This window comes from Hemibagrus wyckioides, linkage group LG13, assembly GCF_019097595.1.
Source record: "Hemibagrus wyckioides isolate EC202008001 linkage group LG13, SWU_Hwy_1.0, whole genome shotgun sequence".
Lineage (NCBI taxonomy): Eukaryota > Metazoa > Chordata > Actinopteri > Siluriformes > Bagridae > Hemibagrus > Hemibagrus wyckioides.
In genome coordinates, this window is record NC_080722.1 from 12281020 (window position 1) to 12305685 (window position 24666).

A 24666-nucleotide genomic window follows, 5' to 3' on the forward strand; every position below is an offset into this window, starting at 1 on the left:
ACTACAAGCAAAACTGTGAGGTACCATTCTTCCTTATCAGAACTGTTTAATGGTATCTGCGCAAAGCACATGCCAGGTTCAGCATAAAGGATCAATGTGTGACTGAACAAAATATTGTAGTATATGTATACACACATTCTAAATGTGTCCTGGCTTGATTCATGGGTTTTGGCTCAATGCGACATCTTTTTTTTTTTTTTTTTTACAAATTGAGGACTAAACAAAATGGAGTAAACTGTTAAGTCCTATAAAGTACATGAGAAAGCCAGTGTTGGGTTTTTTTGGTCATTGAAAGGAGCATTTCAGCCTGCCCCCATTCTGTGGTGCCAGTTTGCAGGTGGGTGTGGGCTGGCACCATCTTTCTGAGCCCTGTGTGAGGGCCTTACGCTCTTCAGGAGAGAAAGTGGGCTGACTAAGCAGCACTGTCTTGGATATGTTGGCCTAAGCATGTGCCACATACCACCTGTGCCAACGAAGAGCACTATAGCCGGCGTCTACTCCCCTGTTCCCGCTGCCCGTTCACAGCCGCCCATATGGCACAAGCCCCAGGGGACAGTGCTGCCAATAAGGGAAAAGGGATGGAAATGGATGATGTCAATAATGTTCCAATGCAGCCCTTCCCCAGGAAAAAGTTTCTAAAGATAACCATACTTTTTTCAAATAAAACCTACAGCTTGTGGCATTGCATAAATCCCTGTCAACTCATAGTATCTGTAGGCAGAACTCCAGACATCTATATTAGTTTTAGGTATATCTCGTGTTGTGTTTAATTGAAATAGAACCAGGCCTTTCTCCCAGCCTTTTTGTTGAGTCTGGCTCCTGCCAAAGGCACATTTCTGCCCAATTAAATTACTCTCTGCTGTGTGGAAAAGCGAGAACGTCAGTCCTCATATTGCGTATTTTGTTGGAACACTTGCATAAAAATTGTTGCCATAAACACTTGTGCTCGTAAACACGGGCTCTGTAGCTGTAAAAGGGGTGCATAAAATGAGGCTATGAGGACTGCAAACAACACTCTAGTCAGAACATCTGTTAAGTGCCATGCAACAACATGATCCCAAAACACACAACAGGGACTTCATAAACTTCCAATGGTTTAATTGCTCCCAATCAGATTGTCTCTTAAAAAATTAAACAAGCTCATGCCAGCATACAGCTACACTTGATGATGTACATTTGAGCCTCAAGTTGCAAAAAAAAAAAAGAAAGAAAAAAGAAAAGAAAAAAAGTAAATGCCTAAGTAAATGAAATTATTTATAAAGCAAAAAGACAGGCCCTACACTCTTCCGTGATATTTAGAAAGACCCATTACACAAATTATACTACTAATATAAAACATTCTTAGGTTTATGTAAGATAATATTATTATATAATATCGCTGCAAAGCTCTATATACAATCAAGGGGCTCATGCCTCTTCATACAGTTCATAATTTGTGGTTGGTGCTACATAACAATCATATCATTAACTTAATTTACAATTAAAAACATATTTATTAAGTGAAATTGTTTAATAAATTAAATTTTTTATTACAGAATGAGCCTAAAAATGGCAAATTGCAAATTAAAAAATGCATCTTCAAAGCCTGTAGGTGCAATTCAATTTTAATGTGTTTACAACTTAACACCGAAGCACCAAATGCCAGGGTTTCATTTTTGCCTAATGAGCTTTTGGGTTGAGGCGGTTTGTTAGATGCAGCACATATCCCTATTACACTACATCTGGGAGGCTTTGAATTTTGGAATACAATTAAGGAGGATAAAAAAATGGCCACTGTAGGCTGACTGTGATTATCTCTCAAACAAAAAACCCAACACTTGTTTGCTCAAAATATGTTCTGCATGTGCAGTAGCACACCAATAATGATGAACATAGTATTACAAGGCTATCTAGGTTAACAATAAATGGGAAGAAGAATTTTTATACTTAGTTCACAAATTTGTTTCAGATTAACTTCGGGCCACCTCCATGAATTATAGAGCTGGGTAAAAGTTAAATCAATGGCTTTGGCTTCTAATCCACACAGAAGGAGTTAGAAAATTAAAGAGCGAAAGTGCAGTCAACACTTCCTCTACTCCAGTCCACAACCTCTCTCTGAGGACAAATGTGGGTGAGGAGTGCCAGCTTCCCGGCACGACTGTGCTAACACAATCACCTTCATCCACAAAGACAGGTGACGGCGTCAGCAGTTGGGCTGCCAGCGGAACAGGCTGTTGCTGCAAGCCATACTGAGTGAGTGGGCCTCATCTTCATGGGCATGTGTGTATTAGTGTGTGTATGAGGCTGCTAGTTATATCTGTTCTGTGTGGACATTTAAATAGAGGAATATACTGCAGTGTGGATCTACTTGGCAGCAGTTGACAAGGAATGTGGCCTCATGGGTACCAGAAAGTCATGAACAATTTCTACCTTCTGCACTTAGCCACACATCTGTAGACACACAGTGTTATTTGCTGCTAATGCATAAATGTATGTATAAGTATCTTTTTTTATGAGAAGTAATCAGGTTTTGTGCACTAGATGGCACATTGAACAAATAAAAATGCCTTAGAGATACAAAAAAGAAAACTCCAGTAGCTTTCAGTGTTGCAGTCAAATTGAAAATAAGGGACAGCTAATCTATAAGGGACAAAAAAAATAAAGCAAGCTCAATTTCTTTGTAACATTTAATATAACCATGCATGGAAAGTATGCTTTATCCACACATTCCACTGGTCAGTTTGTAAAAGTACATGAATGATATCAAATAGCTTTACTCTACGTGGGGTCAACTATAGAGGGAAAAGAAAAATAAAACGTCAGGAGAATGTGTTTTCTTGTTTTTAACACAATGCAAAGGCTGATTGTGTGACACACTCCTGTCTCATTGATAGTTTACTCCATTCAGGAATGGCTGACACTACAGTGTTTTAGCCACAGATGGCTCTGAGGATGGCTGCTCTGTGAACGACCACTGTACGCTGAATTTCCTGTTCTGATGGATGCCACTTTAACGGCTTTTAAAAACATGCCGACGGGTCTTGGGGAAATGAATAGGTGTCAGCCTGACTACTGATGTATAGAGGGCATGTGTCATTTTTTGGCAAGGTTGTGTGGAAACTAATTTCACACACACATAGAACAGGCGTCCATACAACAATGTATTTCCATTCAGCAGTTTCTGCTATGACTCAAGCCTCCATCACCACCCCATCACCCATTCCCAATCTTATCCAGCCTTACTATCACAAGCAAAACTGTCTTTAGCTGAGTCGGAATAGAATACAAAAGCAGTCACAACCAAGGACTAAAACAAAGATGAATGAAGTAGAGTGGTTTCTTGTATTTATATCCGTTTATTTATTTATTTTTTCAAACAATAAAATAACTTCCTGTGGTGAAACATATTACAGAATTGTACTAATTAATAAAAAAAAGTACTTTGTCTGTAATAATAAAATAATGAGAAAAATAAATAATGTGTTTATATAATACAATTTTTTGGTATTGCTGGTGATAAGAACCTTTGCCCTGAAGTTTAAATCCATGTCCGGGGGAAGGAAAAATAAAACAAGCAATTTAGAGTCTATGAATTAGTATTATACTAAAAGCAGCTACAAGAGCCCAATAAGCACCCCCTATGGCAAATGTTATAATCCACAAATAAGGATATCTGTTAAGCCTAGGGTTTTATGTTTGTGGTAATGTTATTATGCCTGTGCATGATAATGTCTACTTAAATACAAATGTGCTTCAGCCTGTAGCACTCAGCCTTTTTTATGAAGCACGGGTTGTTCTGAGAAGCCACAAAGGCACCCATATAGTATGTGTATGATACAAACATCTAAATCATCACTTATACTCTAGTGCCCTTGGGAGCCTTTTGCTTTTGTATTTTCTCCCTTTTCATCGAGTTGCTATTCTGTCTCTCATGCTGAGCTTGGGAAATGAGCCTCTGTGTGCCGATTTGTCCTGGTCTTCCAGCCTGCTGTCCCCCATAGACCACCTGCCTAGGGTAGTCATTGGAGTGCAGCCTGACATACGCTCCCATACAGGGGGGGTAGCAGTGCCCTCCGCAGGCCTTGACCCCCAACCCTAGCTGCCTTAATGGCCACTGGGCTGCCCTACTGTGCCAAGCAGCCAAGCATGGCCCTGAACCACCAGACACAAACACTTGACCAGCATCCTAATGATTTTGTCACCGTCCCATCTCTTGCTCTTTCAGAAACATAAAAATATTGCCGCAGGCATCGTGAACCCAAGACTCCAACCTTTGTGCACTATTTTACTGAAAAGTTCTAAGACATTACACAACCATTTAATAGCTGAAACATACTTTTACCCACCAATCATTGTACACCTGAAAGAATACTGATTTCGAAATGTGACAGGATATATAGCATATCTAGAATATTCCTGTTATACACATAAACAGTGTTGAAGGTGAAAGCAATCTTTAGTTATGTGTGCACTTGATTCAGCATGGCACAGGCCTAGTTAAGCATCTCAAGTGTGCGTATGGGTGCCATCGTCCTTACACATATCCCTCTGACTGAGCAACTAAATCCTCCTTGGTGCTTCCTTTCGATTGGTGCAAACTCCCAGAGTAAAAAGAATTGACTTAAATATGAAACTAATTTAGAATCAGGAGGAGAAAATATAAATGGCAACCAATTCCAAGAGTACTTTCATTACAGCACTGGGATTTGGGGACTTCTTGAAATGATTCCAGGAGGCTCCCAAAAGCTGAAGAATGGCTGTCGATTTGAAACCCAAATCAGTCATCCAACCCTAAGTAGTCTTCAGGACCCCCGACTGCTTGTGGCTCGATTTCTGCCTCCCAGTGATTTCCCATTGTGCACTCTTGCATAAAATAATACTGCAAATGCGGAGTCCCGCTTTCATATGCACTCCTATTAATTACATTAATCATATGTTGTTATTTTTTATTAATTAAAATCCCCATTATAACACAATTATAACCCTCTTCACTTCTCAGGCTGCTGACGCTGGTGTTTAAATGTTTTTGGCAGATGAATCAGAGCTTGTAAATAATCTGAACTTTCTAATTTAGCTTCTTGACCTATAGAACATTTATTTAATGATTTTCCTACCAGATCAGAAATGTTTCACTGTGTAGACTGGATGCTCTCCACTGCTTCCTGGATTTCAGCTCACAGAACTTCGTCTTGACTGGATAAGATTCTAAAAGAAGAAAGAGAAAATTTCTGAATTTTAGAAAAACCAAGCAATTTATTAAATGCTGTTAGAAAACCTGATTTAAAAAAGAAAAAAAGAAAAAAAGCTTAGGGATTACTGCAATGCAATACAATACGTTCATACTTCCTTTGAATTAAATCCTCTGAGTATTGCCAAGGTCCTTAAAGAAACTCAAAATGATCTGGTTCCCTCTAGAAGCAACTCCCTGATCATCACCACTGTCCAGAGAAGTAGTTCCTTCGAAGTAGCTACCACACAGGAAACTGGAGGACAAGCTCTAACACATAATCTCTCTCTCTCTCTCTCTTGCTCCTCCTTTCTCTTTTTCTTGTTCTCTTGGCTGGTGCTTGTAGATGTTTGTGACATAAAAAAAAAACTCTGGCAGCTTTTGGGTGCAGAAAAGAGTCATCTCTTTCTCATTGAACCATTTCTTTTACCATTGCTATTCCTGTATGGCCCTTACACTAAATCCTTCTTTGTTTCTGGCTATCGGCAGCTTTATAGTGGCATTAATTTTCATGATGCTCGCACAGGTTTATCCTTTTAGCAATTTGAGATATGATATGATAGAGCTTTACTTGACCCCGGAATTAGATCAAATACCTGTAGATTTTTTTTTATTTCTGCTAAATAGCTTTAGGGGTACAGGGTTTTGCTGGGAAACTAGTGAATACAGTATTAGATGACAATCAGGTGATTTTTATGTGTATTTTCTAATGTAACCCATTTGTGAAGTTGTTGGGCTGGAAAACTCGATAGCCAGCTAGTGTTTAACAGGAGGTGTTTCAAATTCAGTTATATCTGGCAAGAGTGCGTGATTCAAGCCCTGCTCAACTGATCTGTGTCTTTTTATCTTCTGGTGTGGGTTTAAGCTAGCGTGATAACACTATCCAGTTTGTGCCAATTATTTTATTTATTTCTTTTTCCTTTTTTTTTGAAAGTCTGGGAACAAACTACAAAGAGAGCAAAATACACAAAATAAAATAAAATAAAAAGGAAGTGACTAGGCCTAACTTTCTCTCTAGGCTACAACCAGAGCCTTGGTGAAAGATCCAATATTTCAGACAGCTCTTTACTTTTAACTAGCTAGCTAATGTGTATGATATGCAATTGTAGGCTTGAAATTAATCTGCATCGTGGAAAACAATATAGAACAACCCACATTATGAAATGTTCTGCTAATAGGTTTCTTCCAGGAAAGGCAAAATTCCAGAATCTTACATCCTGTAGCTTTAACTGCATTGTAAATTAATGCAAGAGCTAACTGAAAAGTTATGTTACTTGTCAGCTGTTAGCTATCTCAACTATATCACAGAACTGTCTCTTCCCTGACCAAAGCAGACATTCTTCAGAGTGCTTCAAGCGTCAGCAGCCCTAGGGCAGGCGGCCCCTAAAAACATGATGGCAGCGCTGAGAAAAGCTTCACTTTAGCTCCCAGTGTCCGCCCCTTGCTGCTTCCTGGCAGCTCACGCAATCCCTCTCCTCCAACACAGCATCCAAAAATAAAGACGTTCTCAGAGTTCTGTAATGAACCGTCAAGCTCTTCAGCTCCAGGCTGTACACAAAAGATACACACCTCAGCAGAGTCTAAACTACAGTGCAGGAAAGAGTTCATGAACAGGAAACACTTCCAGTGGTATAATACAAGTCTGAGGTAATGGGCTTCTACCTGTGCTTAGAAATCTGAAGATCTCATTAACTTTTATTGGCTAAGAGCTTCTGTACTGTTACTTGTGCTGTAATCTGTAAGGAACTTGTTAGCATGACTCACAGTTTAACCCTCTGTATGACAGGTATTTAAAATAATGTTACGCAGAGATGTAGGCACAGCATGTAGAAGCTATTTGGCTGGTGCTGATGAAGAGACATTCTAATACAGTATCCCCAATATGCGTGGCACAGAATAACTAATAACTTCATAAACATTGTGAATTTCACAAAAACCTTGTCATGCTGTGGTATCGTATCATTCCCTCTTGTCTTGCCAGAGGAGAATTAAGATACTACAGAAATTCAGCCTTAAACCAATTACAAACAAAAGCTAGTCTTTTACAAAACAAAATTTATATTTGATTATTTTAACATCCACAGACATCTGCACACATTCAGACTGAAATCAGATGAGCAATTACTTTGCTTAAATTCTTCAGCTAGATTAGCATAATAAAAAATGACAAGCACATTCAGAACAACCACAATGATAGTGTGCTATAACTAGAGGTTCACTTGTTCGGACATACCTGCCAAAAAGGATTATAAAAAACAAATGTATGTGTGTGTGTGTGTGTGTGTGTGTGTGTGTGTGTGTGTGTGCTGGAAACTAGTACAACCATGCATGAAACAATGTGGAATAAATTGGTGTGGAAAACTGACACCCTTTCTAGCCAATAGTCACGTCTTTTGTTGCATGCCACTCTGAGATGTGATGATATGTTTCTTTTGGGAATTTTGCAACATGCTGGGAAAAACAATTCGCCTGTAAAATGAATGCAGGGGTTGCGCATATGTCATTTCTTGAACTGTTGCTCGTTTTATGACAGTTGCCTGACAACAACTGCAGCGAAAGCAGCAAAAGCAGCAAACGCCTGGAGCAGTTGGAGAAAGAAGGCAGAATTTTCGTGCCATTTCTTTAGCAGCTCAAGTGGTCTTTATGCTGTGGGGAAAGTGACCAGTACAGTATAGTTCAGGCATGACTGCGTGACTGCAGGCCCTCTGAAGAGCCTAGAGACTGTACCGGAGAAGCTGTAATTGTTAGGGTGTGAATGTGTGTGGGCGTTCTTTTTTTTCCCCTCTGGTTTAGGAGGGCAATCTGTTCCATGCCACTGACCACTGCCACAGACTGACATGTTCTCGAGAGATTCTAGCAGCCATGGCACACTTTGACCCCTCCTTTCCCCCTAACACACATACACATACCACTCCCCCTCTTTTCCACCCCCACTTTCCCTCCACCCCACCAGACTGCTGCTGGAGCCCAGTGGAGTGAGACGGCACTGAAAATTTCATTCTCTCAGCTTCTGAAAGAGCTTTGATTCTCAGCGCCGCAGCTCTCAGTACCTCTGTCCTCATATAACCTACATGCAAAAACCCACCCTTCACTGGAGTACAGTAAAATGTAGTGAAGACAGCATGCTCTCATAGGGGTGGTACCTGCCTGGTGACGTGTAGAAACAAAAGGATTAGGGATGGATTTAAGAGGGAATTAGTTGCATCTGCCCGCACTGCATCCTGTCCACTGCTGCTGCTGCTGCTCACGATCATGATAACACTCCACACCTTAACTAGCTTTTCACCTCAGCATGGCCAAGAGGTAAAGAGCATAAAAATGATCAGGGATTTTCAAAATCGGAGCATGGAGAAACATACAAAGAATAAGCTTGACCCTAAAGCCAAAACACAAAAATGCACATAGAATTCTTGACACAATATAAATATGGTGCACAATTTTATAAAGAAATAGCTTTCAAATTTCATTAATTACTGTTCTAGACCTGCTATAATTTTTGATTTATTCGTACATCTTCATCTTCTGCCTAATCCTGGTCAAGCTCACCTAGGTCCAGATCTCCATGAACCCATGTGGGAGACAGGAATACAAGATACCAGTTCATCTCTATTACATACACATATACATTCGCATATAGGGGCAATTTAGTGTAGCTAGTGCACCTACTGCCATGTTTTTGGGAGGTGGGAGGAAACTGAAGAACTGTGGAGAGGAGTTACATAAACAAAACTCCACACAGACACACAGAGCTAAGGATCTAACTAGGGACCATTGAGTTATGAGGTGGCAGTGCTGACACCTGCACCACCACTTATTTAATTTCATCTTCCTGCTCAAAATTAACAAGATTACATAAAAACCGAAGGGAAAAAAAAAATTCTATTGTACATAGTAAATTATGGCCTATTATTACGCATTTGATTTAAACTGCAGGCTCTACAACATGGGCACAAATTTGTACTAGAAGTCTACAAAAGGCCAGCTGTGCATGTGTAAATGCCATAAATGGAATAAATGTGGCTAATTAAAATAATGTTTCCACACAGATGTTAATTGGTTTTTTGTTCCACATGGGCGGATGTTCTAACATGATGTAAGACTAATCCCATCGAGTCACTGCTATTTGTCCCTTCCAGAGCTGACAACTATAATATGTAAACCTCTGTCAAAGATAATTGCCAAGTATACAAAAAAAAAAGAAAGAAAAGAAAAGAAATATGCTATGCCTCGAGCCATCAGAATCTCTTCTTTTGTTACAGTCTAAAGAAGAAGTCAGATATTTCAGTTTGCTGTCAGTGGTGCACGGCTAATTTGAAGCACGTTGTAGTAATTAATGTATGAATGCATGTTTCAGAAGTAACATTAGGTCCTAAAGGTGAAAGGAGCATCATAGGTGTGTTTATGTAAGGCCAACGCCCACTTTCTGGCTCACTCTGAACTTCTTCAAGCACATGCTCAGCCTCCGAAGAGAGAAATAGCAAAACACTAGATCCAACACACAATTACACTCATCCTCCACACCAGTACTTGCACATGCACGACTGCACAGACGCACAAACAAGCGTAAATTTTCACGACATTTATACGTGACCCCAGCTTAGTAAAATCAACATGTATAACACTTAGCGTAATGCCTATAGGGTAAAGCATGTTTATTCCCACATGTAAAGACTCACACATCCTCCCAGTATGGTAAGTTTGAGAAAGCAGAGGAATACATGCCTCAATTAGGTCAAAATGAAGAGTTGCTTTCCTCCCCCGGCTGCTCAAACATAACAGTAACGAGGTGGGTTAAGGAAAACCGCCTACAGGCCTCTTTTTTCCTGGGCTTAAAGAAATGCTACTGTATGTTTGTGTGTGTGTGTGTGTGGATTCTGTTCTTGCTATCAAGCACACAAACAGCATTTCCCCCGTTACTGAGCCAATTACTGAGATAAAGTGGACTCTCATGAGTAGGAGATTCTCTTCCTCCTTACCCTCCCCACCAAATCCAACATGACACAATGAATGTGACAGTTCTGTCAAGCAGGCCATTGTCATACACACAATGCCCAGCAGTGTGGGAGACTAATAGGTCTTATACAATCACATCGGTCCATTTATAGATTGCTACACAGAGCAACTTAGTTTGTTTTAACGTCATTTTAACTTGAAGCTTTACTTCCCCAAGGAAGGTAAGATGGATCTTGATTTCCAAAGCCTAATTATTAGGTTTCATTAATGTTTTATTATGAGGTTTGCTTAACGTTTCATAAACAAATATATAAGCGCAAATTAGTGCAAATCCATAACTTTGATCCAATACAACAGCAAATGCTTTCTACTAGAAAATAAATAAATAAATAAATAAATAAATACACTTTTTGGTAAATTGTAAAATGTGTGTGTGTGTGTGTGTGTGTGTACGAGGTAAGAGAGTCAGCTCCAAAGCACAGGGAATCCTGCAGGAGTTCTGGAGCTGATTGGCCATGGCACTTCCTGAGTCCCAGCCAGAGAAGGATGTGACAGTGTGAAGTGATGGACTCAGGGGAAGGATGAGAGAAATAGTGCTACTAAATAAAGTCACAAGGCTTCTCCACTGAGCCTACTGTGTGTGTGTGCGTGTGTGTGTGTGTGTGTGTGTGTGTGTGCGCGTGCGTGCGTGTGTGTGTGTGTGTGTGTGTGTGATTTTTAGCCCTTTCACAGGTCCCTGTTTAAATGTGTTCAACATGACAGTAAGTTAACTAATGACTAATGTACCACTCAAACACAACACTAAAATCTGAACCATCAGTCTGAGGTTAGCTCAGAAGAAAAAGCTAAGTGAATTAATTGAATGAATAACGTGAAGAGTGTAGACAGGGTAACAATGTGACCCTGTGGGATACAAAAGAGAAATTTAAATGCTCTAATCATAGCTGCCAGAGTAGCACTTCAAACAATGGTTTATTAAGAGGAGATCATTTACATTAGACATTATTTGCATGGTTTTGTACAGAATCGGAGGATCTGCTGAAGCTGTACTAGTTTAGAAATTGGCCACAGTGTAAATGTCTGTATATCAATTGTTTCATTGAATATTGAAGGCAACAAGATATAGAAATGTACACTTTCTAACTTTTTCTAAACCTAAAACTTACATTTCATTTGTGTGCATGTGTGTGTGTGTGTGTGTGTATAGACCAGTTCCAGTGGAGTAAGATCGGAGTTGGACTGTTTATTATTGTTTGCAGCCCACTTGACTCCTGACAGAGACAGAAGGCGAGAGGAAGTGAGCTGGGTGCCATTAATCATGTTCTAGGGGCTGCGTTTCAGCAGCAGGGGCACACTCATCCACATTATCCATTTCCTGTCTGTCCTCCTGCTCCATAGCACAATAATAGAGGCTAGGGGACATTCTGTTGGCTGTGTAAAGCGTAACTCCACTGAGGAAAGGTCAATCAGACTTAAAATTGGACAAGAAAAAAAGTTTTTTTAAAGGCTTAATTGGAGTAATTATTCGAAATACATTTTATCAGCCGTGTTAAAACAGGTTAACTAATCAATACTTATGTCTCTGCAGGCAGAAGACAGGATTTAATAGCTTAGCATAGCTTAATGAAGGGAACAAAATTAGATAATCATCCCAATAGCAGATGATAGGTCATTGGCTATCTGCTCATTGGTCCGAATGTATGAAAATGTATTTTAATCTTTTAAGAGTCAAGAGTCATTATAAAGGTTGTTACAGATCTGAATGTAGACCAATGTAGACTCATAGATGAATGATGTAGCTGGGTTTCATCATGAACCCATAAAACCCTGCTGTCTATGATGACATCAGTGCAATCAAATATCATGTCTCACGTGTTGCTTAATGTTCTAGAAATTCATTGACACAGAGACTTCAGTTGAACTGAATCTTGTTGAGATGATTTGAATTATTTTATTTGGTTAATAAATCAGCAATTTCATATATTTTTTTCATTTGCATATAAATCAGCAGTTTCATATTTTTATTTATTTATATTTAACAAATTCTTTGAGAGATTTTTTTTATGGAATTAGATTCCTCTACACACTAAACAAAATGAATAAAACAATATAAATAAGCACATCTATTTAAATTGAATAAATTTTGACATTTGATCATTAGCCAGGTAGCTTAAAGGCACATGTCATTTCCTGATGCTAAAAGCAATACTCATCAAGCTATCTAATTCTATGTAGTCTATGGCAAATGTAAATGGACAATAAAATGCACAGAAAAGTATCACTCATGACAAAAATTGTGCAATAATGGGGTAAAACAAGATGGTTGATATACAGCAATATGTAATCAGTGAGGGAAACATAATCTGTGCTACCTGCAGCACCCAGATGTGGGGGGGGCCCCAGCTGCTGCCCAATTAACTATGTTACTCTTCATACCTATGTGCATACAGGCTGGGACTGACAGCCATTTTCAGCCCATGCTGAGCCTAAATATCTAATTGCACAACAGATGTTGCAGCATTTCACACTTTGTTGAACAAATATTTCACAGTGTTGAAAACAGAATGAGACAGGCGGCCAGCATTAGAAACGTGAGGTACCTGTAGCCTCCTATCTATACAGACAGAATGGTCACACAGATTCCTTTCTACAGTGAAGTTACCAAATATGATTCTATGACACTGATCAGTGAAGTTATCCATGGAAGAAGGTAAGTAGATGAAGAAAGCCTAAGAGCTCATACTCATAAATGGAGCATTCTTTGATGTATTTTTGCCAGACTGCCTGGCAGGCCGGCTTAGACGAAGCATTGTCACTTACAGACAGACAGAGAGGAAGACAGACAGACAGATAGACAGACAGACTGGCTGAGTCCCATTGTTGAAAATATGCATGCATGAGGAATCTAGCTACAATGCAAAGAGAATATTTGGTTTACTGAAGAGAACACATTACATCTAGTTTATACAAAAAAAGTTTCTCATCAAAACATGATTTTATTGCTTATACTAAATTTCATTTTAAACAAGGCTCTAATTACAGAGTGAATGTTTGAATTATGTCAAGTGAGGGTAATCAATTCATGCAGTATTAATATGATCCAATTATCTAATAAAATATTGTGAGGATGTTAGTGCTGATACAAAGAATAACAATAGTAGTAAATTAACATGATTAAACCATTTGTGGTAGAATAGTGCCGTGGGAAATATTGCTGCCTCACTACCCCTTTGCTGAGGTGAGTGATTTTATTCAGGAATCTTAAAGCAAGAAATTGAGAAATAGTTAGAGGTTAACAGGCTACTACATTTTTCTTTTTCTGCAATTCATTTATTTGCTTTCAAGCTTGGATGACTATTTTGCTTTCATGTAAAGGATTTCTATGCGTTATCAATTACCTGAGTCCAGCAAAGTTACACAGTTTAGATAGTGGCTTAAGATTGAAGTGCTCTGATATTTTTAGATGATCCCTACATAAAATTTTACTGTAGCCCCAATTAAGCATGGAAGGAGGGAAATTCATTTGAGATTCAACCTCACACTGAGAAGGTGCTGCAATAACAAACACCAGGCTGTTAAATCTAACAAACTAGGATCCAAATACAGTACAGGGCAAAATACAGGGAAGCGAATTCAAAATATAAAGTAGATATTAAAGTAGAAGGGATTGCAAAGATGGTCAAAGCTTGTGTAGACACAATGCACGAAGGCCAGGGACAATACAAAAAAGCAAATCAAAAGAACGGGAAAGTGAGCAAACATACCATGAAGTAGAAATATCTCTCAGAACCTATACCATCACTGGAAGAGTTAGGACTTTGCAATGAAATTCAATTGTTTAAATACTCTAACGGAAAATGAATCATATTCAAGGGCCAGACTTTGGGGACTATGATGTATACTAGCGAGGAGAGGTTTTTTTTGTTTGTTTGTTTTTGGGTTTTTTTTATCTAAAATTGATATAAACACACTTATTATGTCATTCTCAACAATCATAGTAGAAATGTGACGAAATAAAAAAGTGAACATTCTACACCATTTTTTGCAAACATTTGTACGGTGCTTTTTTTAGTCCAAAAAATTGTGTCTTTTGTGGTTGCAAGAGAACCTTGATATTCATCATATATAAGTTTCTGCAAATAAGTTGATTCTATGCTGAGCACATCCACAGCAGGTCAACTAGATCAGCATGGGGAAATCAAGGGCACTAAAAGCATATATTTTCCAGGTGACAGAGTTGAATGTACAACAGTTGTTGAACCAGAAACACTTCAACACCATCAATAACAAAAAATGAATAAATCAAAAAAAAAAAGAAAGAAAAATCCTATAAAACATAGAAACATAGAAACTACAGTCGAGTTGCATGGCTGTGAAGTAAGAGCTTTTATAAAGCTAGTAAAGAAATAGCAATAATTGAATTATTTTTCTGCTCATCTAATCACAAATTTGAGGATGGCAGCATTTTTAACGATTTGCACTGATATGTCCAGCTGGCTAGCAAGTTAAATATGTTAAAATGGAATAAAGAAGTATATGACTTCTCGGTAAGAAGAGGCCATAGTTCTTATCCTTTTATTAAAAATATATTTTTTTGAAGTAACGTTGTGTTAGCAACCTGGAAAAATTCTCTCCTTGCATTATATGTACAAATTTTAGATTTTTCTATCAATATGTTTCATTGTGAGGTGACACATTATGTGATAGTTATAGCTTGGTGTTGCTCCATTTCATCCATAATGTTATGTTCATGATACAGAGAAGATGGTCATTCAGGCATGATAGCCAATCCACTAAGTAAAATAGTTTTCCTGTGAGCCAGATCATACCTGAGCTGATGTGTGTAGTTCAGCAGGTGGTGGTTTGAAACGCCATTGTTGCAGTGCATTACGTTTAAACATTCATACGATAAAAGGTTTGATAACTGATTGCCTGGAAAACGGTTTGCCTCATGAGCCCTGGCTAATGATTTTTCCACCAATATTTACCAGTTGTTCCTACCAATTTATACATTGTTATATGGGACAATTGATTTGACTCATTGCCAATACGAAACAATTTAGCAGAGAAAGAAAGACTCTTGTTTTCTAATACCTTTTTATCATTACTACTGATCCTCTGAACCCTGCATTAAAACGTATACATTGTTACAGCAAATTGTGTAAAACTGAGTAAACATTGTGCGATATAGCAAAATGCAACAAATACTTTATAGAGTACATGTATAACATTTATAGTATGTGTTTTTTGTCAAAAAATCTAATCAGTCTTTTGGGTTATAATCAGCAGAGTAGTAATTGGGTGCAGGGCTTTCCCTGTATTCCCACAGCATTCATATAAATGAGCAAACACTGTGAAAACAAAGTTGGAGAGGAAAACAGGTCATTTCCGTGTACTAGACATCTCATTTTACGCCATCATATCAATGTCTTCTGGTGAGATTTGGGTGTGTGGGCTGAGGCACAGATATCAAGAAGAGTGATTGCATTGTCTGTGCTCAGTCCTCCTCCCATGTTCGCTGTTGTTCATGCCATTCAAACAGGCCTCCCCTCCAGTGACTTGCTCAAGCTTGAAAGTGAAGGAAGGGAACCATGCAAAGCATGTTTTCTCCCTCTTCTCGTCCCTTCTGTGAAGCACCAAGAGAGGGGCGATTAGTGTCTGCTGACTCTCAGAAAGTTCCAGATCGTGTACCAGGAGACACAGAATGTTACCGCTGCCTTGACAGCTTAAAAAAGGAGAGAAAAGCTTATGAAAAAAAGGGGAAGAAGGCACATGATGGAAAGCACACAAATGTGTCCTGAAGTATCACAATTCTGCTTAAATCAGACAACCTTAGAGCTATTTAAGAGTTCCCAACAGAATATGCTGCTTAGATTCAAATTTGCATTTAAGCTAAATCACTGAAACTTGATTAAATGGCGTAACCACAACGTAGTGACGTATGTCACTATGACACTACAGTGCAGTCCAGAATTATCTTTACCTAATTTGAAGTTTTCTCTAGCTGACAAGTGTTCAGTGCCTGGGAGAAGTGACATCTCAGTCCATTACTTCTTTGTTAGTGGCAGCACATTAAAAAGCAGCAGGTGAGAAGACTCAGTGAAAAGTAGAAAACCAACAAGGACTGGTCAAGCCACTTCGTGTGCTCTTCCTACTGTTTCTTCATTACAGAGCAAGCCAGGGCTAATTAGGCAGACCCCTTGCCATCTGGTAATTACCCTCATACGTTAGCCCTGAGAAAAAAAAATAAATAAAAAATGATAATGTGCTTGAGAGATCAGTTATTCTTGCCTCCAAGGCTCCTTGCAACATTATGCTAACAGATGTCAGGCACGGCTAGCACCAGCCTCTTCTAAAGCAACGGAAGGCCTCCTGGATGCTGGCACTCACAGAATAATGGAAATTGTGCACACTGTCTGGACTTTATCTACCCAATTATTTTGGGGTAACAACAGAGCATCCTTAGAGAATATCTATAAGGAATAATATGTAATCTATAAAGAATAAAGGCTATACTATGCTGAGAAAGAAAAGGGCATACTAAACAAAGATACAACATGTGTATCAAGCTGCCAACTTTAATATAAAAAAGATCTTGGGTGCCGGTGTATACAGAAATTTCATTCGGCAAGGACCACCTGATGTCCTGCAAATGAGTATTACTCAACCTATCACAGGATGTTTGAGAGAAGCAGGGTTTCCCAGCAGTCCTGTAAAAGTTATGCCTGCACATATGCCCCTGTTTGGCAGCCTACGCCTGAGATAACATTTACCCCAACAATTCAACAAGACCAAGTCATTTCCACACACCAGCCCCATCTGTTGCCCTGTACATATGCAATGATGTGTGGTAGTTAAAAGCATTTAGATCACTAAGAAGCAAATCATGAGAGAATGCATGTGGATCACCATCTTCGTGAAAAGCCAAATCGCATCCATTATATGTGATTAAGCAGCTTGCATGAGGCCTCTGTTCCAGCAGTGTCAACTAATATCCTTAAAATAGCTCAGTAAAGTCCATGGTGTGATAAAGCAGCAGGTACAATCATCAAGGTGACCTTCTCACCGCAATTTTCACACCTTTAACACGTTTACACAAAACCGTAGCAGGAAGCTTAACAAATTTGAACCTGTCTAGTGTGTTTTTGTGTTGTGTTCCCACGACTGAGTGATGTTGATAATTAAATAATAGCAGAGGGTTTTTCCTAAAACCCAAATGGTATCAACACTGGGTTGGTGCTTAAGCCACAATTTATTTCTACCCCAGGCCTAGAGGAGGTAAATGAGAAAATAATGGCATGCTTGCTTTGGTTTACAAATAAAGCCAAAGGCTAAGATCTGAATCTTCTTTAACTGGAATCTCATCACTTATCTTTGTTCATAAAAGTGTAATCTGCTGGTATATCTGGAGAGGTTCAGAAATGATTAGTAGCCTATTATTTTTGCTTCACATTCTCTTTGTCTTCAGTAAATAGCCAGAGCCTGCTTAAAATGGTGCAGTAACAGCAGCGAATGCAGGAAGATTTGAGATTTTGTTGCTGGAATGCAGGGAGAATGGATATGGAGACATAGAAAGCCACACTGAATGTGATATAATCCCTCTTTCAGAGCAGCATTATGTCAAAGTTTTGAAGCGGAAAGAATCACCAGGGTGTCAGCACTTGACCTTCACACAAGTAAAGAAAGACAAAATAATATCTGGATTGTTCCAGAGAGATGTGATCAGATCTGACGAAAAGGACATGCTTGAATGTGTTGCTGCATAACAACTACTTGAAATAATGCAGTGTAAAAGTTAAGGGAGAAGAATCATCTAAAGTAAACTTGAAACTTTAAATATGCAGTGCATGAGTACAGTATTTAAGAACTCAGTAGCTGTGGGAAATAAGTAGAAAAAATGTTAGAGGCTCTCCAGAGAGAACAGAGACCTAGCTAGTAGGGGTCAGATTCTAAGCTTATTAGCCATAAATGGTGTCTTCCACAGGTGAGGTTCACCCGGCTGAAGAAATCTGCAATGACGTGTCCACACTAATGGACCACTGCCCTCTGAGCACAGAGAAGCATCCTGCCTAATTACCCTTATCTAGCAGCCAAACAAACTGCAACAAACACATGCCTGCATGAATACATAAGCACTGCTGAACTCAAAAGGAGAAAAGTTCAAGCGTTTATTGTAACCCGCAGAAGTGAAATGCATTAATGGCCTGTAGGTTCATTTAGCATGCCGTGGGCAGCGCTGGGCTTGGTAATTAGTGGCAGTGACCGGTCAGCAGTGTGGAGGCCTGTGCAGAGGCAGGTTGATCAAGGCACCCCTCTCTGACCCCCCCTCCCCATTTTGACAGCTCCATTGCATCCTAAACAGCAGCTTGTGATTAACATTAGGAAAATAAGACAGGGCCACCCTGCTGACATGCAGTACCGAGCTGCTCCCCACTCCTCCTCCTTCTCGCACACCCTAACAAGCACACATTTCTGCCTCCCTCAGAGACCTACACTGCATCACGCTCAGCAGATAACATCCCAATTAAAGTTCTGTTCTTAATTATTTTGTTACACATTATCACTTTTCCATGCAAATTTTTACAATTGTGTTCTAGTGGCTGAAAAGAGGTAAACACTATTAACAAAGGGAGAAAGCGACACCTGTCTAAATCAACAGACCATCTCTCTGCATCCTATTAGTGTGTACGGTGTAGTTACCCATAACATCCAAGAAGTACTTCAAGCTGTACTTTTGTAACTGTTACTTTTCTTTTCAATCAGTTGTTTTTATGTAGTTTTGGGATGTTTAGGTTGTACCATTTCCACCCATCATACATAATGTGCGTGTATGTGTGTAGCAGCTGTTAAGTATGAATTAAATATAAGATATAATAAATAAATTGCAAAAATATAAATATCATGAAAACTGTAAAATGATCTATTTTTAAGTCTCCTTAAGTTTTTAAGTCTCCTGTGCAGAAATCCTAGGTACCTGGGTAACAACAAAAAAATCTTTTCTACATAATTTTTGGGGGTTATAAGAAGTTCAAAGAAGAAAAACCTCGTTTTTGGCAACAAAAATGGTTTGATTTTTAATCGTCTAATTATATATACATGGAATGAACCTAAATTCTATTGACCATGCTCCTCCTCTTCTACTTACAAACGTAATGCAACATGTTTTGCAGAGCTGAATGTGTAATTTCTGGGGTATATTAAAATGTGTTTGAAATTATGCATCCATAACAAGAAAAGGCAGCCATATTAAATATCCATTGAGAGGCACACATACCTCTTTCTGCCATTTCATTTCTCTAGCTCATTCCCTTGATGCTTATTAGGACAGAGAACACAAAGACGATCAGATCAGCACACCTCTTCCGCCTCTCCCTCGCTGTCTTAACTAGCCACTTAATCTGGCTGCTCTACACAAAAGCATACAAACCGCTTTCGACTTCAAAGCAGGTCTTAAGAGAGATACCAAAGAGGAGTTAGCGCTCAAGTGAATGTAACTGGAAGTCAATTACCCAGACTATAAAGGTAATAGAAATGATGTTGCCAGTGCTCAGACACCACTCGCGTTCACCTAGGCCACATCTTTCCGCCTTTGTCCTTTATAGCTAAGTCTTAATGAGACTGAAATGGAGATAGGGCATGTTAAGCAGCCAGTCAGGTAGATGAGCTGGTTCCTCAGTTTCATGTGCAGGGGAATTCTGGGATTATTACAGATCAGCCAACATAGGTCAACATGCCAAGTTTTCATCTGTGTGTTGCACATTCACACACTGCGGGTTGCACTGACTTTCTGCTTCATGCACATTGATCTATGTGTCCACAGTAAATGAGCATAAATGATTTAGTCAGGTACCTACTGGTTTGGGTGCTTGATAACCACCACCCTCTAATTTGCTGGTGCAGTATAGTGAAGGGACAGAATGCATATATATTTTTCATTTAATCCAACTATCAGGTTTACAATTAAGTTTACATTCATGCTTGACACTGCCATTCTAGGATGTAGAAATGGAAAAAAAATGAAGAAACCTTCAAAAAGCTCACGATATCTTCAGACATCATTTTATGTAACGTATTAATAGAAAAACAAAGCTGGATTCTAGAAATGCAAGCAATTTTATAGAGTGTATGTAATGCAGACAAAAGATCAGTCAACATGAAGTGAAGGATTCATATTTACCATAGCGCACAGCCCTGGTGCTTACTTAATAAGGTACCTATGATAAGCTGCATGACAATGAAAGAAGACAGCTTTTGGCTGAAGGCACTTTTGTTACAGAAAGAAATTGTGTTACACAAACTGCAATAAACTGTTTCCTGCATGAACACCCCCTTGAGAAATAAATCACATACATTTCACATGTAATGATATGCTTTTCAAATGCGATTATACAAGTAATGGGAAGGTTTTGCCAGTCTGCCCTGACATTACACGTGACATCATGCGATCACGTCTGAAAGTCAAATAACATGGCCTACTTGAAAAATAAGGAATACTTAAAAGAAAAAGAAAAAGAAAAAGAAAAACTCATGCACGTGAAAGATACATGAACTGTCTAAAAGCCACATATTAAGAATTCACATACTGAGTCTGTGTGGCTTTTTTGAAAAGGATCTTTAAACATAATAGCTATGCAGCTGTTTTACATATTTCTTTTCTCCCCAGTCAATTCTTCATTCCTAGGCAATGCACACAGCAATGCACCCACGTCAGGTTAATTAAGTATAGTTGTTCCCACTGTGATTAAAGGTAGACATTTCTGTGGTGATGTGATGTAAATAGCCATTAATGATTGCTTTCACACTACGCTCACCATGCCAACAGACTCTGAGGCAAGGGTTCCCATGCAGCATAAGCAGACATAATGGCTCATCTTAACTCCTGCTCAAAATTACACTTAACTTATTGGTTCACATATTGTGTCCCTGCCTCTTCCCTCTTTCATTTAGGGTCTGATAACATCGATTGCCTGGTCTAAGCCAGGAAACTCCAAAGAGACCAAAATAATTACAAGGAGATAAGCCTATCTACTGTAATTAACCACTCTTGTCTGCCGACACATGCAAGGCTCCCTTTTAGGAAGAAAATAAATTATCTTTCAAAGTCTACCACCTCTAAAATATAGGGAAAATTATCCACTATTAGTCCTAAATCATGCACTTTCCTATAAGTAAAAGCACATATCTCAACCATACCACTGTTTGTATACATTTATATTTATTCAATTAGAGCCTTTATGAATAGTCATTGTCAAAAAGAGCTTTTTAAAAAGTTTTTACAGAAATGTGGATGCAGGTTTATATCCCTAATGAGCAATTCCAGAGGCCAGAGTGGAATGGAAAAACTCTGAGATGACAGGAGGAAGAAACTTTAAGAGGAATCAGACTCAAAAGGAAACCCATCCTTTTCTTGGTGGCACAAGATAGCAGGATTATAAATCATTACTGAACCATATCTGGGAGCTGTGACAAAACTTATACATAAGCAATATTCTATTTATATTTACACAAAAATTACTAAGTCTCACTAGTGAGAAAGGAGACAGCTGGTGTCTAAAGCTCGCATTTGATGCATTTTTTTATTTTTTAAAAAAAGAAGAAGAAAATATGCATTAGATTTGAATACACACTACAGTCTGCAGTACAGTCATCATTTCGGGGGGGGGGGGGGGGTAATTAGTTGTTTTTTTTGTTTAGCTACATACACATACATAATTGCATAAGTGTAAATTCAAGCACTCCTTTCGATATTTCCACACTTAAGCCTTATATTGAAGTCTAGAATGATATACTTTTCTCTTTTGCTGCCTCTACTTTATTGTTCAGAAGTTTGTTTATTTACTTCATATCCTAAATTCTACCAATTTTACACTGAATTACTGCACGGTCAAGCTTTTCATCCCTGGTGGACTTTTCATAATTTTCTAAAAAACTGTCAAGGCACGTTTATGCCTCTTCCTTTATTTTCCAAGCTGGAAAACTGCTCAGAAGTTTTGAAAGAGAAATTTTAATTTTAATACGCATACCATAAACCTAAAGGTAATTAGCCTGGGGAGAAAGAACAGCAAGGTTTGATTCTTCACCCAATTGAACCATTGTAACAGTGCAAGGCTTGGAAGTGCTGCATTAAAGACATGCCCAAAAGACAGGCTTTAGGGACAGAGGACTCTGCAGGGCCACTTCCCATTGTACGCCTTTTTTTTTTTTAAAACCAAGTACCTTCACCCAGCATTTCCAATCCATTTGTCTACCTTGTTCCTTTATCTATCTACAGGGACGACCCCTTTTTACCAGCCTGCCCTCGCCATCGTTTTCAATTCCTAAAAATCTGCAATTCCCAAAGCGTGGCCATGCCTTCACCGGCAGATAAGAGTACTTGGCATGCAGAGAATTATACCACAGTAAACAACAACAGAATCTCCTTTGTGCTATTCTGACATTTCACCATCAAGTGAAATGCAAATGCGTGACCCTTAGGTGAGCCTTTCTACTCATGGTTCTGATGGTGAACAAGGACAGAGTGATACTCAAACATCAATGGCTTGTAAAGTGGACAGAGAAAGCATGGGGGTTATTAGAGCAATGTTCATATCAGACTATTAATTGCTAGTGGTACATGATCAATACATTACACATAATATACCCTTCAATATGCAAGAATAAATGACATTAATAAAATTTATGGAGTGCCTTATACATGTGATAGCAAAGTCCTATGCAAAAATGCAGTAAGTAAATTAAATGCTAAACAAGTGATAGAAATATAATGCATGGAATAAAATAAAAGATTAAATAAAAATATAGGTATAAATATAGCTGTAAGCAGCAAACAAGGGGCCAAGATGTTTTCTGGCCCCACCTCTTTGCACAGGAGGAAAACTAGAACCATTGTCACATCAGTGTCAGAAACAGCATTGCTTCCCCCATCAGGTAACAACCAACAAACACGTACAAATGACTGCAACTCCCAGACTACAGAGCGGACTACAAGCATGGACTACGACACCTACAATATTGCAGCCACCATGACCTCTGTCACTTTCATGTTCACCCTCATTCTGATTGCACACACTTGTAGTCTACTGCACAATCATAAATAGTGTAGGGTCTCTCTGTTCTCACACACACTTTGCGAAATATATGCTGTGTCATGTATCAAGTCTTATAAATCCTCGCTCTTGTGTTTATAATCACGACAATGTTTCTGGCTCCTGGTTTATGTCCTTGTCTCTTGCCCAAGTAACTCTGTTTGCATATCGGCTGACTTGTTTGTTGACTTTGTTTCTGCTCCTCATTTTGGATTTGTTTGCCATTGTTATAATGGCAACTGTCACCACGCTACCCTGCAACTGTCACCGTGTCCACCACCTGACAAACATCAGCATTCAAAAGGATATATACTACATTTTATGGTAATAGACCATGCAATTGTTAAAGTATTGCCATACATCCTGTCTTCATCTCTGCAGCTTATTTACTGATCATACAGATTTCACAGAATATTAAATGCAGCTTTAGATTTACATGTAAGATATTGATGTGGTCTGTCTCTCCAAGTCCACCACATACAGAAACAGGTCAGAGGTTGTCACAGAGGAGCAGCATGACCGGCGGCTCTCAGTGGAGTAGAAGAACGACACACAAGGATCTGACAGCCAAGCAGCAGTGGACAGACAGGCCCAGTGTGCGGGCAGACGCCTAGCTAAAGGTCACGTTAGGCGAGATGGGACAGCTCAGACTGTTCGGGACAGGGAGGGACAATCAGAGCAAGACAGGAGGCAAGCCGTCAGCCCGTTCCGCTTGGCCAGCCCTCCAGCATTGCAGACAGAATATTTTTAGCTGTGGGGGGAGTGTGACAAGCTGTTAATCTCCTCCAGGATGGGCGAATGACAGGAACTTTGGCAGCACTGGGCTTTGTAAAGGACACACAGCCATGAGCAGACAGGGTAACGAGCACTGTCAGCTCTGGTCAACATGCTCCGGTCAGGTGTATCACAAACACAGAGTCATTCTCTGCTTAGCTGCAGAACACTGCTCTATCACGATTAGCATGGCACCTCAATGAGAGCTCCATTTTTGTGATATCAACTTGCTGGCAGGCCCATTCCAGTAGCTCAGGAATGCTGAATGATTACCAACCCACCACAAATATACTATCTTATCTATAACTGACCTGTGTGCATCATGGCCTGTATTAGCAATCTCCTACTTTCACTCAGACATGCTACTCTGCAATTGCAAACCTAATAAAAATGAAGAGAAATGGACATACATATTATGAAAACATGTCCAGGAAGATGTGCCATCACAAATTGATTATCTACAGTGCTCAGTTTGGGGGAATTCAGCTCTTTTCTCTAAAGAAATCCTACATTTGTTATTTGAATGTTTAATAGTAATTTATTTCCATATCAGTACTGCCTGAGTCAGATGTTGATAGCAGTGTCAAATAACATAATATGCTTATATATACATAGTTTACATTTTCATATAAATTCTTAATTTGATTA

The 24666-nt window shown here is 39.1% G+C and overlaps 1 protein-coding gene across 9 annotated transcripts in view; it reads right to left on the reverse strand.

The window, feature by feature from the left end:
* The window catches only part of rbfox3a (RNA binding fox-1 homolog 3a), a 320348-nt gene that overhangs the window by 271300 nt on the left and 24382 nt on the right, over positions 1–24666 (reverse strand). For 8 of the 9 annotated variants that reach the window (XM_058406813.1, XM_058406811.1, XM_058406818.1 and 5 more), the window contains exon 2: positions 5094–5184. The gene's annotated coding sequence lies outside the window, so the exon portion shown is untranslated. Of the gene's footprint in view, positions 1–5093; positions 5185–5322; positions 5451–24666 lie in introns of those variants that run through there. The other variant, XM_058406808.1, reaches the window with a different exon arrangement.